At 31.0% G+C, this 15,931-nt stretch overlaps 2 pseudogenes; both read right to left on the bottom strand.

Annotated features, from left to right (window-relative positions):
- Positions 1-2,332: 2,332 nt before the first annotated feature.
- LOC125877576 (protein FAR1-RELATED SEQUENCE 5-like) lies at positions 2,333-3,552 on the bottom strand (annotated as a pseudogene).
- Positions 3,553-13,823: 10,271 nt separating this feature from the next.
- Positions 13,824-15,920, bottom strand: LOC125877886 (uncharacterized; annotated as a pseudogene).
- Between the last annotated feature and the right edge of the window lie 11 nt (positions 15,921-15,931).

The raw sequence follows: 15,931 nt of genomic DNA on the forward strand, positions 1-15,931 counted from the left end.
ACTGAAGTCAAGTTAAAGAGCATGTTGATGTATTATGTTTTACTTTCATATATGCATAATATATAAAGAGTTTAAGTTCTGTGCACTGTCAGTGTAGTAAATTTCTACACCATCAGGTAATTTTAATTTCTCCCTAATCTTTTTTAAGAAATATAAAATTAAAATTAACTTCTTTTTCTCTCTCTTAGAAATTAAAATCCTGTCTTTATCCCTCTAAAATAGCTGATATTCAGCGGCAGTTACTCCTTCTTATACGCATTTGACCTACTTCCTCTTTATGTTTATTTTTTCAATCTGCATATCACATTTGACCTACTTCCTCTTTATGTTTTCTTCCGATCTGCATATCTTGATATTCCAATTTTGTTTGTTTATTCGTACACATGGAGGGTTATGATTTTGTTTTTATTTTATCATTTTTCACTCTAATTAACTAATGGTTATTTTATTGATTAGTATAAAGAAAGCATTTGCAGGTGAATTTGCAGAATCAAAGTGTCAAATTCAATAACCTATTTTACTATGTGAGTACTGTAGATCTATGTTAGTGAAACTATTCTCTCTTTATTAATAATTTAATTTTAGAATTATTATGTGATTAATGTGTCTTATTTGCACAATCAATTTACTCTAATAGAATTTAATTGTTTATGAGTAATTCATTCAATCTTCCTATAGATGATGGTGCTCTTCATACCATTTATGTGGGCATAATTTATCAATACCCTGATCTAACAATAGATGGGAAGAGAAAATAAAATTAAGTTACTAATCCTATTTCTCTGTAATGCTTTCAACTTTAAGAGACATAATTTACCTAAATTATTTTTGGACAGATTGATCATATTCTGAATTAATTTTATTGTTATGAATGAGTTACTGATTCTCTTTCTGTAAATTTTCACGTAAGGAGTCTATTGAGTTTTGTTTTGTGGTTGGTTGGTGGCTCATGGAACATGATTTATTGATGCTCATGGAGCATATTTTTTCATCATCCCCGTGTGGCGTCAGAACACCAACTAGCTCCTCGAAAAGCCTTGCAGAAATACTTGCATTTGTGAACCCCTTTAGTTCTCAATGTTGGGAATAATTGTGTTCTGTTCCACAGTGAGTTGAGCTCTCATGAACCATACTATCAGCCAAATGAGCTAGATCATTCATGTCGTCTGCTTTGACACGACTAGCAGGGATATGAAGATCAATAAAGCTATAGTCGTTCTGCTTCTGTATGAACTCCAAGATAACCTCTTCTTTCCCATTGTTTCTGAACCAAGTCATCTGAAGATGCTCCTTCTAGCTCCTGCTAAGACATCGTTCTATCTTCACAATGATCGATAACGATGCATATACAACTCCTCTTGTCCACCCCAAGCAACATATATACTATATGGGGTAAAAGGAATGGAAGATGCTTCGAAGAGAAAAGAGAGACGCTTTATAGTAAATGTATTTCACAATTTGTACTATTGTATGAAATTTAAGTTTCATTCTATGTATGACAAACTTGTTGGACTTGTTAGAATCTAAGTATGTATTCTAATATAAGTTCAGATTCATGTATATCATTCTGATACTATTTATCAATAAAAATTTATCGAATAAGTGATTTTAATTATATTTATGATCTTTGACATATATATATCTCAAGTTTTACATCTTTGAAACTAAGCAATGAAGAGGAAAATCATAGACTTGTGATGTTATTAACAGCTGGTTGGGAAGGAGGATGAGGTAAAAAGTTCAACCACATCTGGAGCATCATATAAGTCTGCATATCGTGAAGGAACAAGTTTTCTACACCACCAGCAAACTATCTGTATATAATTGTATTATGGCACAACTAGTTTTTATTAAGGTTTTCGACAACACATGTTATAACATCAGCTTATTTTAGAGTAAAATTTGTTGATTTGTAGAGGAATCTTACATTTTACGCTCACTTTCGAATGATATAAAGTGCATCTATTTTCACACGTAACAAAAAATATAATTTATTTGACCCAAAAATAGAGGACAAACTACAATACAAGTATATAATTTTATCCCATATACATGTCAAAATAAACAATGAAAGTACTATTCAAAAGTCAAAAAATTTCAAAGAAAACTAATAAACTAAAATCTAAATAACTGCTTCTTCTTATTTCCTGTATTCTCAAAGCTCCAAATCCCTCATCTTCTTACTCACTAACTAGGATGGTGTTGTTGGAATGGAGTTGAAGTTGCTTTCATCAACTCCTGAAAGGAAGAGCTATAATTCATCAACACACATTTTAGCATGTACATAATATATAAACGATAGAATAAAAAATGAATAGTTCTTTACCGTAAATTATGTGGCATAAGCACAATCAGTGTTCTCAATAAATCCTTGATAATATTCTGGATATCGTTGAAACTGTTGACAAATTAAATGAGGAAGAAGAAAGTATATGAAAAGTAAGCCAACTGACATAAGCTAGTATACAAAAAATTACCATTGAATGAGCCTCGTTAGATATTGTTGTATCATTCTGCTCGACTTCGACGTTATAATTTGAACTGCACATAAAATTTTAGAAGTTATAACAACAATAACTCGCAATAGAAATAATATTTATTGTGTAAGGTGAAATTACCTTGTTTTCTTTCTCTTAAATTTCATACTTTTCGTTTGTCTTTTTTGCTTCTGAGAAGTAAACTTTTTTGGTCTTTTGAGTAACTTCTAGAGCACCTTTCATTCTCAAAGATCTTGGACACCCTTTAGTTGCTGCTACTGGAGGGTCAAGCAGAGTAGTATCTTGACTTTGTTCACATGATATTATTTCACAATATTTTTCACTACCTGAACCACCTGATACAACACAATCTTCCTCTGATTCATAAGGAAGTTCATCAAGTTCTTCACACAATCGCAATAATCTTTGATGTGCAAATTGATAATGTTTTTCAAACTTTGTAGCTCGTTCAGATAGCCCAATAGAATGTATCATAATGTTATTAAACCATAAGGTAGAAGATTTCAAATTTTTTGTTTCATTTGGTGGATCATTAGCTCTTTCTTTGATTGCATTTCTACTCCATCTATCTAATAAATAATATGTCGGAAGTGAGTGAATCTGCTTCTTTATAAATACCATTAGTACATGTCTACATAGAATTCCCATGAACTCAAATTTGTGGCATGAACAAACAACTCTTTCCAATGCAAGATCCAAACTAACGATGTATGTCAGCTTTTGCCTTTGAAGTTAATGCACTTTATAGATGTTTCTTCCGTCCTTAACCTCAATCTTTTCAAAGATAAATTTTTGAGATTGAATTAGTTCTTTTGAAAAATCTGAAATATCTTTCTTGTATATTCCTTCGCCGCTTCATCCTCCGATCCATAGGATACAAAGTTTTCAAGATAGGCCTTGAATATTTTGTCTTGTAATCCTTCTCCCTTACTTTATCATATCTAGCGTCAATAGCCTTATCATATTGCACCACAAATATACTCATTGGAGTACTAGAATTCAAATAATCTTTAAAAAATTTGTTCATACTATCACTTCTTTGACTTGTTGACATGCCTGCACAAAAAGTAGTACGCACATATGCTGGTATCCATTTTTCACGAATTGCATATATTCTCTGCAACCAACTATTTTCTCCTAAATTATACATCTCCATTATTTCTATCCACATTGTTTCAAATTCCTCAGGAGTGGTTGTACCATAAATACACCAACTAAACTTGCTACTAAAACCAGCATACTGATGATAAACATGACTTAACATTCTGGAATCTTCTTTTTTATGTGCCACATACAAAAATGGTGTTTGCTGTTAAGAAATACTGTTGCAACTGCATTTGTTATGGCAGAATCTTGATCTGTTATGATTGTATAAGGCGCAACTCCGAACATTACTTCTTGCCAAGTACGAAGTAACCACTCAAAAGTGTCTTGAGTTTCATCCCAAAGTAGAGCACAACCAAACAAAATAGACTAATAATGATTGTTAACTTCAGTAAATGAAACAAAAGGCATCTTATATTTATTTGTCAGATATGTAGTATCAATAACAACTACTTTCCCAAAATTCTTATAAGCAATCCTAGATCTAGCATCAATCTAAAAACAATTAGCTAAATGACCTTCTACATCTATTTGAATTGCATAAAAGAAACCTGGATTTTCAGATTAACGCCTTTGGAAATATTGTAGCATTAATTGTGCATCTCCTTTTTCAAGATCTTTTTGTCTTCTAGTTTGCAAATAATTTTGGATATCTTGACTTGTTAAATTCAGTCGATATACATACCCAGCTTGATTTATCAACACTGACGCTATTTTACTTGGACGAACTCCAGAGTTATCAAGTAAATCAATAAGATTCTTTTGGGCATCAGATTTTTTTCTTTTTTGATCGCAAGAATTTTTGACTATTTGGAGATGCAAGTTCAAGATTGTGCTTAGCAACAAGCCTACAAACAACCCAATTACCTTCTTCTTTCTTTGACATATATAACAACACTTTGCATCCTTCTCTAGTTTCATCTCGTGGTTTATTACTGTCACGACCAAAAAAATGGACGTGATGGCACTCGTCTTAACCCACCAAGACAAGTCAGCCTAAAACTCAACCATTACAATAAAATGCGGAATTTTTTATACTAAACTCAAATATATCCCCAAAATCTAGTTGTCACGTGTACAAGCCTCTAAAGTATTACAATTGAATCAAAAGAAAAATACAAGTCTCATATGACATTGTTTCTAGAGTAGAACAAGATCATAAACAGGAGTAAGAAGGATCGCTAAGAAGACAAACAACTACCTCACAAATCTCCCAGAAGCCTTGGAAAAGAAGAGAATGACAAGTACCACAAAAATCCAGGCTCGTAACCTACAAAAATTCGTAGAAGCAAGGGGTGAGTACCAAACCACACGGTACTCAGCAAGTAAACCTCTAAACACGAGCTAAGGGGATAGAACACAAGTACTCCTTACACCCCAACCGAACCTTCACAACTACAATATGTATAAAACCAACCCAACCTAACAGTTCACAATTTACAAGCACATATCTCAACAACAACATTCTAACAATTGCATATCTTCAACAATACGCCCAATATTCATCAGTCACAAGTTTCATAGAAAGGCACTCGCAAGATCAGCAACACACAAGATCAAGTTCACCAATAATAAAGAAGTGTAATGCAATGAAATGCAATGTCAAGTATAGTGATACATGTCTGACCTAATGATACACACCCGCTGTCTCTCAGTCCGAGACCCATGGGGGACATATTTGTCCATGCATCCATCGCGGCGCGCAATACGTCCCTAGAAATATAGTATCTGTCGCGGCGCGTGACACGTCCCTCGAAATATAGTATCCATCGCGGCGCGCGATACGTCCCTCGAAATGGTACATCCTCTTTATTTTCTTATTCTTTCTCAATGCACATAACACTTGTCACAGCCCATGTCTCAGAACAATGCAAATGACATGTTCACACAAATAATAAGGAGATGACCATTTTCATAACATTGCACAATTCACAACAACATAATCAGGATACAACATCAACAATGATTCAACAAGCCTTTCAAACAATTTTCAACACATCACACAAACAATTGATCACATTGCCTTTTATTATCCCTTTCTCATCATTAGAATTAATCAATGTGGATAAGTCAACCCATCACCAAGTCTCGTTACCCTAAACACATATTACAAGGTAATACATGAATTTCACACACTTAACAAGGGTTTAGAAATTCACTTGCCTAAAATAGTCGAACAATCACTCTGAGACTTGAGTCTCCCTCTTTCATTGGGCTCCAAATCAATACAATCTATCCAAACAAATTACCACAATAAGATTTTGAAATTAACAACACCCACATTACTATGTGTTTAGCCTTGAACCAACAATTCACCCAAATTCATAATCAAGTTTCTAAGTTTCAAGTCTAGGGTTAAGCTTCAACTTCTCCAATATCATAAGTCTAATGATATTCATATAATTCGATAACCCAATAGTTAATTACCTATCTCAATATATTAGATATTTAATTTATAATATAATATTTAAAATAGGAACAACTAACTATACAATCTACTGGTCACGCAAATTCATGACAGAACCATGAAAAGCACACGACAAACCCAACAACTTATCCATTCATGACAATGAGTACATAATTTCATTAATAACAATTACACCCACCTTAGTTTCAATTCAAATTTCCCTTTTGTTAAACCCCAACAACGTACTGACAATATTTTGTCTCTTTTCTTTTAAAAACCACAAATTCCAACCATATCCCTTAACAATAATATCACCCTAAGATATATATATACAATTTTAGAAAGAATCTTGATTAGAACTAACCTGAACCACTTGAATTTTCCTGCATCTTTGCTTTCTGTCGCACGTCTAGGTTAGTTTTTTTTTTTCCGCCTCTTTCTTTCTTTTTTTTCTAAATTAATTATATATTAAAAGTAATAATTTCTACAAACCTATTTTAACAATTCAGACTTGGTCCATTATTTTTAATAATAAATAAATTACCCGCAAATTAATTAATTATAGATAAATGACTATTCAAAATTATCAAAAATGACCTTACGGGTCCGGGTCATTATAATTACTTTCTAAATTTTTCTTTGAACGAAATCCTTGCTTTGAACGGACAAACTCTTGACCAATTATTGATTTATCTTTTCTTGACTTAGTCATACGACCTCGACGTACACTAAAACCGCTACGATGAGCATAATCGAGATAAAACTTAAATGAATCATCAAGTGACTGAAACTCCTTACCGATATAGGGGTCTCTCGAATTTCCAACTCCTATTTCGGAAACAATCTGTCTTGTTTCTTCCCTATAACATTCTTCTAATGAAACTTCAATTTCTGTATGTTACTCATCTAAATTTGAGTTTTCCATTGATGCTGCAAAATACATTTATGAATGTTAGATAACTTAAAATTATGAATATGTCTATTTATTATTCAACACTTCCTTTGGAAAATATATTCAGTAGTGAAAGTTCAACTAATAAAATTTCTTCCCAATAACTTGGAGTAGAACAGAAGAATTAGAGACGAGATGACAATACTTTAAATGCAATATTCACCTCTCTCGACGTTATATTCACCTATTTATAGTACATTGAATTATTTTGCTAATGAAGATTTGTCCAAAAGGAGTTTTTTTATGCTTATAAACAAGAAAATATATGAAATTTGTTCTTGCGACATACCGTTGAGTAGAAGAAGCTTGTCAAGTTTCAGAATGTTTGAAGATCTAAAAATTATCTCTTACTAGGTTCAAAAAGTATGATGTTTGAAGAATTACATGAGCGATGATCTTAAGGGAAAACCTACGATAAACCTAATTATTATATTAATCTTGGAAAGAAAATAATTTAATTACGGAACTAAATTTGGTTAGAATCCAAATAGGACTCAACTATTGATATTCTTCTTCTTGTCTTTTTAGTAAATGGTTGATATTATTTTCTTTTCTTTTTTATAATTATAATACTTTATTAAAGTAAGTTACCTGATGGTGTAGAAATTTACTACACTGACAATGCACAAAACTTAAACTCTAATTCAAATAGGTGTGCTTCAATAGTTTTTCAATTCATACGCCTTCCTGCAAAATATGCAATGGAGATTGAAAGTTGGAGTTATACAACGATATATGGGACGTACCATATCATAAGTATTACACATCTTATTTTTACTTGAGTTGATTCTTTTAAGATAAGAAGTTGACAAATAATTTTGTATGTTCAGTGTGTCGAGTTGCAACAACCATCAGAATTGTCAATTATATGACTAAGGCCAAAAGAACTTCACTAACTGCCATTACAAATCAACATATTTTTTTTTACATTTTGATTTCATTACTTAAAATATGCAACGAAATCTCGTGCATTTCCCAAAAGAGTAGATCACATTTGAACCAGGACAATCAAACAAGCATCGTTAAGGAGAAAATCAGCTTAGATTGATGGTTCTCCATCTCTCATTAACTCTTTGTTATAGCTAAGTTTATTTTGATTTTATTATATTCCATTGTACTTGACTTGATAGTCTCATAGAGAAGTTGGGTTTACTGTTATTTTATTTTTTTGTATATTGGCTCTTATTATCGAGGCATGTACAAAGTAGTTAGTTTCAAAGAAGTTTATTTTCAAGAAAATGTGTTTCTTGATTTTATTTTTTTTAATTTTAGCAAAACATGACCTTGCACAAACCGATGATAGTATAAGTATATATATGTCCTTTGCAATGTTTATAGTCTATTCCAAATTTGGTGCATACATTTTTTTCAATATAAGAATTTAGACATTTATTTTAGTATCATTTAAAGGATAGTTTAGACACATATTTTAAGGGGTAAATCACATAAATATGCTATATTAAAAAAATATTTACCATTTATGTCAATATAATTTTTCTAACTAAATATACCAATTTTTTGAAATTAAGAAAAATGTACCATCGCTTGCCTCTTTCTTGGCCCTTTTTCCTCTTCCTCTTTATTTTTTAATTCTTCTTCTTCATCTTTCTTTCTCTATAATTATTATCTTCCGACTCTTCTTTTTTCTTTTTTTTTTTAAAAAAATCTTCTTCTTCTTTCAAATTTTTATTTAAATAACAAATCAATTTTTCATATTTCATTATTTTTACCAAAAAAATACAACGAAAAAAGAAATGGAAAGATGAAAATTTATACAAAATCATGTTTTCAAGCAGAAATTTCAAATCTCTAAAACTACAACAACAAGAGTTCACCATTGATAGTCATTATAAAGATTCAAATTTTGAATTCATTATTTGAATTTTACAAATTTGTGATTAGTTTGGATAGGATGTTCCTACAAATTATTGAAAATGTCGTATGGAATTTATATCTCAATTTCAAGAGGGTTTGGTTAAGTTTATAATTGATTTTAGGAGAACTATTAGATTGAAACTCGAAAAAAGTGAAGTTTATGAAACTGTATCGCAATTGTATTAAAGTTGAATTAGATATGTTTCATAATTGTATTAAAATTGAATTAAAATCATGAACAATACGTTTATAATACATATTACAAACTTCACTCTTTTTAGTGATATCAACCAAAATAATTTAAGCAACACACTCTTAATACATTTATAATATAGGAACAATACATTTGTAATACATATTGCAAACGTCGTCTTTTTCTTAGTGGTACAAATCAAAATAATTTATAAGATATATATAATACATGTTTTATTCATGAATAGTACATTTATAATACATATTGCACGCTTCACTCCTTTGTTAGTGATACCAACAAGAATAATTTAGGTAATACACTAATAATATCTTTTTAAGACATCCACATTACATTTTAATACATATTGCAACCGTCACTCATTTTCTTAGTGATAAATTAAAATAATTTATAAGACACATCTAATATAAGTTTTATTCATGAGCAATCCATTTATAATACATATTGCAACCATCACTCATTTTCTTAGTGATACAAATCAAATAATTTATAAGACACGTATAATATAAGGTTTATTCATGAACAATACATTTCTAATACATATTGCAAACTTTACTCTCTTCTTAGTGATACCAACCAAATGATTAATACATGCACACTACATTTTTAATACATATTGCAAACATCATTCATGTTCTTAGTGATACAAACCAAAATAATTTATAAGACACATATAATACATGTTTTACTTATGAATAATACAAGTTTAATTTAATCAATAGATTATTATCTTGTCTTTCGTTAGTTATGTTTTTTTATTTATTCTTAATTTTCTGTTCTAATTCAACTTTAATATTGTGTAATACACTTTTAATGCAAATTTAATTCATTTTGTAGTTTATTATTTGTTGTTATTAGATTACTTGTTTAATTCATTATTGATATAAGTTTAATTCACTCTATAGGTCATTGTCTGGTGTTTTCATTAGTTACATTTTTTATCCATGCTTAATTCTCTCTTCTAATTCAACTTTAATATTGTGTGATACACTTTTAATACAAGTTAATTCATTTTACAGTTTATTGGTTGATTTGTTATGATTAATTTACTTGTTTAATTCATTATTGATACAAGGTTTATTCAGTTTACAAATCACAGAATACTCTTTCGTTTGCTACATTTTGCATGCATATTTAATTCACTTCTAATTCAACTTTAATATGTGTGTAATACATTTTTAATTCAAGTTTAATTCATTTGGCAGTTATTAGGTTTCTTCATTTGTTACGATTAGATTACTTGTTTGCTCTTTAGTTTGAATAGGTTGTTCCTACAAATAATTGAAAAAATCATTTGGAGTTTAATAGCTCAATTTAAAGAGGATTTGGTTAATTTTAGAATTGATTTTAGGAGAAATATTAGATTGAATCTCGAAAAGGATGAAGTTTACGAAACTATATCACGTTTGTATTAGATATGTTTCATAATTGTATTAAAATCATGAATAATACATCCTACATTTATAATACATATTGCAAACTTCACTCCATTTTTAATGATATGAACTAAAGTAATTTAGGCAACACACTTATAATGCATCAGTCACGTTCTTAGTGATACAAACCAAAAATAATTTATAAGGCACATATAATACATGTTTATTCATGAATAATATAAGTTTAATTCAGTTTATAGATTGTTGTCTTGTCTTTCGTTAGTTACGTTTTTCATTCATTCTTAATTATTTCTTCTAATTCAACTTTAATATTGTGTAATACAATTTTAAAGGAAGTTTAATTTATTTACTTGTTTAATATTAGTGTAATACAGTTTTAATAATTTTGCAATTTATTAGTTGACTCTTTACGTTTAATTACTTGTGAAATTCATTGTTATACAAATTCATTCCGTTTACAGATCATAGAATGCTCTTTCATTTGCTACATTTTGCATTCATATTAATTCTCTTCTAATTCAACTTTAATATGTGTGGAACACATTTTTAATTCAAGTTTAATTCATTTTGCAATTTATTATGTCTCTTCATTTGTTACGATTAGATTACTTGTCTAATTAATTATTAATAAAAATTTATTTAGTCTACGAATCATTGACTATATGAAAGAAAATAGAGAGAGAGAAAGGGGAAAAAAGCAAGAGGGAGAGGGAGAAAGTGCAACAAAAAGAAAAAAGAAAGAACAAACAATAGAAAGAAAGCAAGAGAGAAAAAGCAGCAGCAGAAAAAAAAAACAAGGGAAAAAGAACAATATGAAGAAAAAAGGGGAGAAAGAGCGAGAAAAAGAGATAAAAATTAAAAAGGCGAGAGAGAAAAAGGAGAAAGAGGCAAAAGAGAAAGACAAATCTAATAAAATATATAGTAATGTTATATATTGCTATAAATGGTAATAATTAAAGAGTATATTTAAAATAAGTAATTATTTTTTAAAAAGGATCCATTCAAGTAATTTTTCCTATTTAAAGTGCATTGATTTGTTTCAACTGAACAATGATTTTAAAATATACCAATTTGAAGAACTTAATGTTATACTCTTATCAAATTCATCTAAAAACAAATTATTAGTTTTGGTTCATTATAATTGGAGCCGCAATAATTATATTGTGATTATATTTAGATTATTATTACTTTATTTTCAAAGTATGTCTACAATAATCATTAAAGTTGAGTTATATCTTTTTATTCAATTCTTCGACACTTAAATATTACACAATCAAAATATAAAGTTTTAGTTGATCGATCTTATTGCTACTTAGCATTTTATATTCATTACCCATTTAATTTTATATAGGCAATTCATGTAGATTTGATGCACTTTGCGACTTGAAATTTTATGATAAATTTTTTGTCATATCTGATCGTTGTTCATAATTATCAAGCAACATTACATTATCGTCATTAATAAAAAAAGGGAAAAGGGTTAAAAATGCCCTTAACGTATCCCAAATGGTTCAAAAATGCCCTCCTTCCACCTTTTGGTTTAAAACTGCCCTCAACGTTTTTTTAAGATTTAAAATTGCCCTTTTTTGACAGCCGGCTGACATGGCAAATGTGACATGGATTTTCTTTACCCATTTCAAAATATATGACCCACTTAGTCTAAAAACCCATTTCGAAAAAATTTGACCCGATCGTTTTTGGGTCTTTTGTTTCCATTAGCTCTAGTTCTCTTCTTTCTTCTCCTTCAATTCATATGTTTTCCATTCTCTAGGTAATTACAGGAAGAAAAAGATGGAGAAACTACATCAAGATTTGTCAAGTTGATGTTTTTGCATATGGCTGCACTACAAACTTGACTCTGACGTGAATTTCTGCAGGTTTTCTTAGTTTTGTTGTAAGCAAGTTCTTGAATTCAATTTGCTTGGCAAGAAACTATCTTGAAACTTAGGATTTTAAATCATCCTGGACAACTAATTCTTAGGCTTAAAATTCATACATTTGTAATTTTGAAGCCAATTATTCATGGTTTAATGAAAACTGTTGGAATGACATCCCAGTTAGTGGAAATAGAACCAGGAACTACAATGCATTTTTGGGTTCCAACTGAATCCATTCATCCAAACAACAAATTATCAAATAAACCTCCAGTTTTATTTTTTCATGGATTTGTTGCCAATGGAATTATGACATGGCTTTTTCAAATACTCTCCTTAAGTTCAGATTTCACTATCTACGTCCCTGATTTACTTTTCTTCGGAGATTCCATCACTACTCGTCCTGAACGATCAACAAGTATTCAAGTATATATCATCTTATCTAAAAATTTAAACGGTTTGTTAATATGTACAATATTTTTAACTATGGATTAATTAATTAATAAATAAATAGGCGGAATGTTTAGCAAAGGGAATGATGAAGTTGGGTGTGCTTACCGCGCATATTTTGACACCTCAAAATGGTTTACGATTCTGATATGAAGGCATTTTTTCGTGAAGTTGACAGTTTTGGTTGATATCAAGTAGTCTGGTCATTGTACTATCCATGTAAGACTAGACAAGATCTAAAAAGTAAAAGAAAAGATGGGGTTAAACTACTTCTTACTTAGCAATGAAATTAAATACTCTTATCATACATAAGTAAATAGTGTACTTTTAGAGCTTGACAGGCAATCAAGATTTGTACATTCTCAACCAACGATAACGGAAAACAAAAACAAATGTGATGCTATAAGAAGCAATGTAGTTTTTTTCAAATTCTCACATTCGACAAGCTGAGAAATCTCTGTTCCATACATAATGCATATAGATTCTTTCTGTAAACACCTAGATTTAACAAAAGACATATAATAGCTTAAACTTTGACAGAGGAGGAGATGCTTCACTGGTAAAATCTTGATTTCATCTAATGTTGACAGATTCATTCTTGGATCATACTATTACCAAAGGAGCCTCAAAGTCTTGATCAACGTTATATGGCTTACGTGATGTATTATCATTTGACTGATGCACCTTCTATCACCGAGCAGCCATAAAAGGAGAATTACAAGGAGAACAAAGAACAAAGTGTTGGTTGTCTAATTGTTTAAGTTCTCCGCAACTTTCAACCACATAACATAATAATACTAAAATAAACTTTTGACAAGTAAACCAAATCTACAACTGTCACAATTAAACAATATTGATATTAGAAAGGTAGCTCTTTGGAGTCATTACGATTGTTGTCTAACAACTATTAAGAGTACAAAAATCAGCAAAAGAATCAATTGTTTAGAGTCATTACGATAGTTGTGTAACAATCACTAAGAGTACAAAAATCAGCAAAAACACTAGTTGTTTGGAGTCATTGTTTCATTTTCTCCTTACGTAACACCTAAGACAGTAAATACAAAACAAATCCTACATCCCCTTGCCCCCTATAGGCTTAAGTTTGCCAATTTTTCTCTCCCTTGTAGCTTGTAACTGGTTCGAAGTCATTGCTTCTTTCCCTTTCCAAGTTACTTTTTTTGGTGAATATGGAAGGTTGGTCGGTATTGATATACCATCGTGATCTCCCTGGAAAGTTATCTTTCTTGTCCCAGTATTTATCTTCTTCAGTCTTTCATGAAGTCTAAAATTACTTTCAGACACTATTTTAGGATATAAAGTAGGGTCTGAATCATGCCCTGCTACAATAGAGGTCTGGCTAGAGATCTGACTTGAACCAGGAACAGGAATGAAAAAACATACACTTTCTTGAGTGTGATTCTGTCAAGGGCACATTATGAGATTCTTGAGAGTTTTCTTCATCTTGGAAGACGTCCTCGTGTTTATCATTGAGCTGCATAAAGAAAAAAAATTAAATGATGATCGTTAGATACAAAAGGGGAACACATTTATGAAGTTACGATTGTTACCAATGGACATTTTCTTCTGTTATGATTTGGTTTACCACAATAACCACAAGTCATTAACATTCCTTTTCTAGAAGCTGACCAAACCCCCTGCCTATTTTTAGCCTCATCCTTCTCTCTTGTTCTCTTCATCTTTGGTCTACCAACCATCTTAGATAAAGTAGGGGGCTCCATGGCATGGTGCGGCTCTATCTTCCAAAAATTTTCACCTCTAACAGGTTCGATCTTGTGCTTATATACCATCAAATATGCTTCCTTAGAATACCACCAGTGTATTTCAGCAATAGGGTCAATTTTTTTATGGATAAATGCTTTGATGGCATGAGGACATGGTATTCCAGATAAGTCCCATACTCTGCATGAGCATCTTTTAAGTTCTATATTGATTGTATGTCTATCCACACCCTCGGTCACTTCATATCCACAGCCCCCATTAAACTCAACCTTACATCGTTGGGCAATGATCCTGTAGTCATTAAAGAGATGCGTTGCATGTGGTGAAAACTCATTCTTCCAACTTTTAACTTCGGCCTCATGCTTCCTTAACATGATCATTACCTATACAACAATAATCGAAAACAAAAAAAATGAACCAGCTAATGTTGCACGAACTGAAAAAACAGAAATTTAAAACACCTTAAAACAAATATCTAAAATTTTGATTATTACTCTAAACTAGCAGTTTGATTTAAAGTAGATTAAAAGCGCGACAAATGGATTAATTTTTCATTATAAACGCTACTGGAATCAGCTATTATGGAATTTAAACGGTTAAATTTTCTAACCTTCACCCTTATTTCTTCAAGCATCTTTATGATTGGTTTTTGTCTGGCCTCTACAATCCATGAGTTGAAGGACTCCGTGAAGTTGTTGTCAACCATGAAATTTTTGCATTTGGTGTCAAAATATGCTCTACACCATTTTTCTGGTGGATAGCTCACCAAAGACTTAGCAGCCTTCTTATTCAACTCACCCATTTTTGTCAGCTGATCTTTGAACTCCTCCTCATATGTACTCCAAGCACACCACCAAAGAAGCTTTTTCAACTCCCCACTTCTGTAATTTTTGCTCCAATTAGCTTCAATATGCCTAACACACCATCGATGATTTGCTTGTGGGCATACATTAGTAACAGCATTCAATAAACCCTTCAAAAACATAAATTCAGATTAGTTGCAGAATAATGTACATGAAAACTAGCTAAGAAAAGATGAAATGAACTTAAAGTAAAGATACCTTTTGCATATCTGATATAAAAGTGACATTTTCACCCGACTTTAAATCCAAAGAATGTTTCAGCAGCTCTAGAAACCAGTTCCAAGTTCTTTTAGTTTCTTTATCTACTACGGCCCAAGCAAGTGGATAGAAATGGTTACTCGAATCTTGTCCCATTGCGACCAACATTATTCCCTTACTTTTTCCTTTTAAAAAGGTGCCATCTAGCCCTATAAAAGGTCGCAAACCTCCTTTCCAGCCTTCCTTTAATGCCTGAAAGCATATATACAGCCTTAAAAATCTTCTTTTGCCTTCTTCCATAGCATCTCTTGACAAATTGATCACTACATCAGTTCCTGGATTACTCATCCTCAATTCTTGTG

This window comes from Solanum stenotomum, chromosome 9 (genome assembly GCF_019186545.1).
Source record: "Solanum stenotomum isolate F172 chromosome 9, ASM1918654v1, whole genome shotgun sequence".
NCBI lineage: Eukaryota > Viridiplantae > Streptophyta > Magnoliopsida > Solanales > Solanaceae > Solanum > Solanum stenotomum.